Below are 5,826 nucleotides of genomic sequence, written 5' to 3'. Positions count from 1 at the left end.
CATAATAAATAAAAAGATAGGAAATATCAGCAAAGAAATAGAAACTCGAAGAAAAACCCACAGAAAAGCACAACTTCTGAAGTTGGGTGGATGGGAGTTGAAGCACGGGAATGATTGAGGTAGTAGGAGAAAGTGAAGGCAAAGGGGTCAGGATTAAGGTCCTCCCAACTCTCAATATTCTGTAGACTGGAAAGAGGTTGGCTGGCATGGAGGAGGAGGCAGCTTAAAGGGGTTATGGGAGAAAGGCTGCCCCCTTTCCATCTGGCAGCAGCCATCAGGTAAGCCAAGATGGATATTTGTAAGTACATACGGGAACCATGGAGGAAGAAGCCGTCTCTGTGGTGCACTTTCTTGCCACCAGCCCTCTGTGCTCCACAGGACCCCCGTCCCACCTGGCCTAATAAAGTGTGCAGACCAGGATACAAGGCCAAGCAAGGTTATGTGATCTATAGGATTCAAGTGCCCTGTGGTAGCCGCAAATGCCTGGTTCCTAAGGGTGCAACCCACGGCAAGCCAGTCCAGCCTAGTGTCAATCTGATGAAGTCTGTTAGAAGCCTTTGATCTTTTGCCGAAGAGTGAGCTGGATGCCACTGTGGGTGCTGAGTCCTGAATTCTTACTGTGTTGGTGAAGATTCTACATACGTATTCTTTGAGGTTATCCTCATAGATCCATTCCATAAAGCTATCAGAAGGACTTCTGACACCCTCTGGATCACCGAGCCAGTCCACGAGCACAGGGCAATGTGTGGGCTGACGTGTGCAGGCCGTAGGCACCGTGGCTGTGGAAAGGGCCATGAGTTCCAGCACACCATTGGTGGGTCTCGCTGCACAGCCTGGAGAAGGGGCAATACTCTCCTGCTCCACCGTTACTGCTAATATAAGTAATGTTTGTAAAACTCATACCTAATAAACAATTTAGGACAGTCATGTCTACTTAAAAGTGCTCTTTGTTAAATGGTAGTTGTCTGCAGATTGTTTCATGAATGTATATATTGTCAAATTATGAAAGTTAAAGTGCAATAATGTTTGAAGACTCTAACGCGATGGTGTATCTTGTTTCTAATCATATAAACAATATTTTTTGTTTTATCTTATTAGGAAGTTATATGTCAGTGCTTCAAAATGCCATGCTGGGTGGTATATGTGTAAAATAAATTCTTTAAAAGCGGAAAAAATACTTTGTAACTTTTCTTATCTTCTAATTACTTATCTTTATGGAAATGATAATACCTACATACACTTTCTCTCTTGACAATTAAGAGATCCTTTGAGATGGGTTTGTTGTCAATTTTTGAATGAGAAAACTCAGGTCTCTATAGGGGGAAAATGTAAAAGCTCTCATTTAATGACCATACCCACAGTGTCAATTGCTCAACTTGATTTGCCTTCTTGGCAATCCTGAGAAAAACCAGTTAAGGTAAGACTGATTATTACCCTGTAACACAGCTGGGATAAACTGAGGCCAAGAGAGCTCAATCAGTTTGCACAAGATCACATTGCAGCTAGGAAAGGCTGTAACCAAGGGTGTAGTGTAGTGACATGTAGTGATGAAGTGCTCGTTGGTTCGGAGTTTGAGTCTGTCTCCATCACTAACTCTCTGTGTCATTGTGTATTCCTTGAGACAATGTGTGTGAGTGCATGGGCCCTAGAATAAGTCTGAGTTCAAATCTAGTTGCATGAACTTGGGCCTCATAGATTTATTGTGAGGATTAAATAAGGGAAAGCATGTATAATATGGCCAAGGAGATAATAAGGACTCATTAAATATTAGCAATGACTGGTGTGCTTTTAATTGGGTACACACCTGCCCAACTCCCACCTGTCAGCTCCCACATCTCTTTGCCCCAGGCTTTCTCTCTGTTCCTGGAATCAGCTCTATAGGCAAATGAGGCAGGCTGGAAGTGCTGAGGAGTTAATGCCTCTTGGGAGTAGCACTTAACCATTAACTAATGGAAAGTGGTAGATAAATACCCGAGCTCCCTCACCCCACAGGTAGGTTAACTCAGATGTATATTTGCACCGTTTTCCAGAGCTCCCAGTGGATTTAGCACCAATTGCCCAGTGGTAACATGCTTGATTGCATAGTAATCTACATTTTTTGGCTCCTTTTCTTCACTGACTCACTTCCCCACTCCCTACTGGTTTTTCCTGGAATCGGCTCTGGAATAAAATACTTACAATTGAATTCTTTTCTCAGGGTCTACTTCTGCAGGAGCCCCAATCAAGACAAGTAGCTGTCATTTTTAAGCTCCTAGTATGTGTCAGAAACTGTGCTAGATACCTGCAGCACATTCTTTCATTTTCTCTTTTAAAAGACATTCTGGAGGCTATTATTACCTCCCTATATTCAGATGGAGAAACCGAGACTCAGAGAGGCTACAGGATTTGGTCAGTCAGTAAGGGGAAGAGTAGAGATTCTACTCCAGCTCTCTGTGCATTCAAAGCCCATGTGTTTTCCCACTTAGGAAACATTTGCTGTGAGAACGAACACGTTTCAGGACAGGGCTATCATGAAGAAGTTATCCACATTGTCTTTTGGAACAGAGGTGGGTGTCCTGCCTGAGAGAAGTATTATGGCATGACTCAAAGGTATTTAAGAGTGGCCACAGCAAGGCATTTCATTGCAACCCTCCTTCCAGCTCTACCTCCTCTCCTATAAAGTTCACTCTGTTCCCTTCAGCCTGGTGTCTCTGCTTTACTTGGCCTTTCTCCCAGTTGTGGTCTACTGAGGGAAAGAGAAATCCAGGCCCTGTGGGAGAGAGGACAAGCTCACATTCTGTCTGGCCCTTGGAAGACAGGATTGTGTAATGAGCAGGAGAGGGAGCTGGACAGTCTCATCCAGGCATTGGCTTGGTTCCAGTTATGCTGCAAGACCATGGAGAGGTCCCTTCCCTCTTGGAGTTTCTGTTTTCTCAAAGGTGTAATGAAAGGTTTGGTCAAAGTACATACACAAAAGACCTGGAGGGCCAGCAATGTACCTGGGCGAAGTGGGTCAAGTGTGAGGCAAAAGGGAGAGTGGAAGACTGTACCATTGTGGCTTGAGGTCATCAAAGGCAATAAAAAGGCGAACATGCTGGATAAATTGGTAAGCAGAGCTAGCACCAACTTGTTTGGACTTCTTGTTTGCTATGTTTGGACTAGATATCCTTTAAGTCTTTTGCCTTAATTTTAATCCATTAAATACCGTAGATGCCAATATTAAGACAGAATAATCTATGACTTTGGGGATGATCTATTTCCTTTGAATAAAAATGTTCACCTGTTGAACAGTGCTATGGTGAAGGGCTTCTAGAGGTCGTACCCTAAGCATCCTCTGCGTGGACCCTTTCACCATCCCACAGTGCTTGTCAAGTGCCACTGCATGCAGACACTGTGCTGGGTGCTGGGGATACAGCAGTGAATGCACCAAAGAGCCTGGCCTCCTGGTCCTCCTGCCAGCAATGGAGAGAGATGAGACCAATGAAAACTAACCTCATAATGCAGCGTCAGGTGGTGAAGAGTCTTCTGAAGAAAAGGAAGCAGGTTGAGGAGAGAACGTGCGGGTGGATTTTCCTTAGGGAGGTGGCCTTCGAACCCAGACTGAAATGAAGGGAAGGTGTGGGCCCCAGTCCTCTCCCATGGAAAGAGTTAACTGACCTGATGACCTCACCATGGCTGGTTTTGCTTTTCAGATAAAGCCCAACTTTTTCATGTGACTTTCCAGTCTTCCCACTATGCTAATTGTGTACATTTCCTTCATCTTTATTTCCTGACCCAAACTCAGCACTGGCCATGCTAAAACCATGTGAAGTCTGTCCCCAAGGAAGTGCCATTTGATCCCCTTGTGCAGGTCCACCCTGGCTCAAGCTTGGGGGGTTAGGGGAACCCACCAAGGCTCACAGGTGACCCAACAGAGGTGATTGCCCTCAGCAGCCTAGAGCAGCTCACCTGGACCAAAGACCCAGGTGGTGATTAAGGGCAGGCAACGATTAACAGATTATCGACAGCATCAACTTCCCTGGGATCTATAGTGTGCCACTGTGAACGTACTGGCATTTTGGTCTCGTCGTCACCCAGGTTGCTATAAAACAACAATTCAAGGCTTCTTTCTCCAAAAGGGTCATGTGGTCAAATTACTTTGAGAGATGTTGCCTGCTCACTGTATCCTTTAGCATGGCGCTGACAAGTTCTGTAGTGAAGAAATGTGATGAGTTTTGTTTGAGCCAGCCTTTTCCAAACGTATTTGGCAGCAGAAGTCTCCCCACCATAGGGCATTTATTAAATTCCTCAGATACACCATGGTGCAGTGCCTTCTGGCTTACTTATGGGGGCAACCCAGAGCTAGAGTCACTGGTGATATTGAGGGGTTGAAGTTTCGTGGGGGTAATGGTTGAACCTGGATAGTTGCATTCCTTTACATCACCCCCTTGAAATCTTGGAAAATACTGAGTAGTAAATATTTATGCTTGTTTTAATTAAGACCTATGATTCTATATGGATGAAAGCCTAAATGACTGGCTTTGGAGCTATATTCCTTTGTGTTTGTTCTGTTTTAAAAATTTTTTATTAGAGGAGTTGTAGTTTATAGTCCCCCTTTTAAATGTTTCTTTCCTCTGTCACTGTTGCTGGTAAAAGCTCATTAGTAGCTCCACTTACTCAGTGACGAGTGAGATTTTATGATTTACTTAGCTGGTAGCAGTTTTTCTAAATTCAGGTTCAGGAAACAAGAGGTGGTGGAGCCCCAAATAGAAGCAGCTTGAGTGAGAAAAGGGGGCAGCATGAAGGAAATAGTCTCAGAATCCCCCTGCAGTAACCATCACGTGACTGAGAACTCCTGGAGGCTCCTGTGCTTTTTCAACCCTGCCCCTGACCTACAGACACCCGCCAGAGCTTGCCAAATGAATGAATGAATGAATCCCCTAATGGCTTTCTTTTGCATTATTACTTCCTTAACACCAATTGTTCACTCCCTCCTCATTATGAAACATCTCTAACGCCCCTCCTTCATGCTAGGCTTGGTGCTAGGGAGGACGGGCTTTCCCCTCCCCTCAAAAGGCCACTGTCAGTTCTTTATACTTTTCTGATGTTAAGGGTCCCTTTCAGCTCTGATGCTATAATTCTATCATTCTAAAAACTCTGTTATTCTAAGATCCCACGATGCCACGTCTCTCCTCGAGAGCCCTGGACATCTGCCTTTATTTTGGATCCTCTATTGGACCAGTTATCAGAATAGCAATCTTCTCAGTTCATTTATTTGTGAATGTGTATCAAGCGTCGATGAAGAGGTCATCCCTATGAAATTTGTAGATTCAGTTCAAGGTCAATTGAAGCTAACTGTATTAAGGCAAGATCTAATCTCTCCCCGTGAAATATTAGCCGTTCTTTTTGAAAAAAAAAAATGAATTAGGCCAAAATAGTTCACAAAAGGAAAAAAAAAAGACCTCACTGCTCCATATATTTAAGTATATGCTCATTTGGTGGTTTCTTCTTTTAATTATGAACAGGAGGAAAAGACCTAGGGTCACGCAGAGGGTATGGACTTGGCCACAGGCAAAGTTCACCGAGGGCAGCACCTGAGACTGAGCCAGTTACCCACTCACCCAGGGCCACACATGAGATTGCAGGCAGAGAACAATCCCAAGCCATGTCCCTGCCTCTGGGTCCTGTTCTCTCCTTCCATCCTGAGGCTAGTCAGGCCAATAGCCACCAGAGAGGTAGAATAAGGACTTACAGGCTCTCTAACTCCACATGCATTGTCTAATATGGCTTGGTGGCCTCAACATGACATGGTAGAAAGATGCTGGGCTGTAACTCAACTGGGTTTAGTCCGAAATCCCTGGTTGGGTG

General features: G+C 44.5%; 1 pseudogene; it reads left to right on the top strand.

Annotated features, from left to right (window-relative positions):
* The first annotated feature begins 288 nt into the window (after positions 1 to 288).
* On the top strand, positions 289 to 876 carry LOC143651423 (large ribosomal subunit protein eL15-like; annotated as a pseudogene).
* The last annotated feature ends 4,950 nt before the right edge of the window (positions 877 to 5,826 follow it).

The sequence above is a fragment of the Tamandua tetradactyla genome, chromosome 12 (assembly GCF_023851605.1).
Source record: "Tamandua tetradactyla isolate mTamTet1 chromosome 12, mTamTet1.pri, whole genome shotgun sequence".
In the NCBI taxonomy this organism is placed as follows: Eukaryota; Metazoa; Chordata; class Mammalia; order Pilosa; family Myrmecophagidae; genus Tamandua; species Tamandua tetradactyla.
Note: the sequence above shows the minus strand (reverse complement) of the source record. Positions and strands in the feature narration are given on the sequence as shown.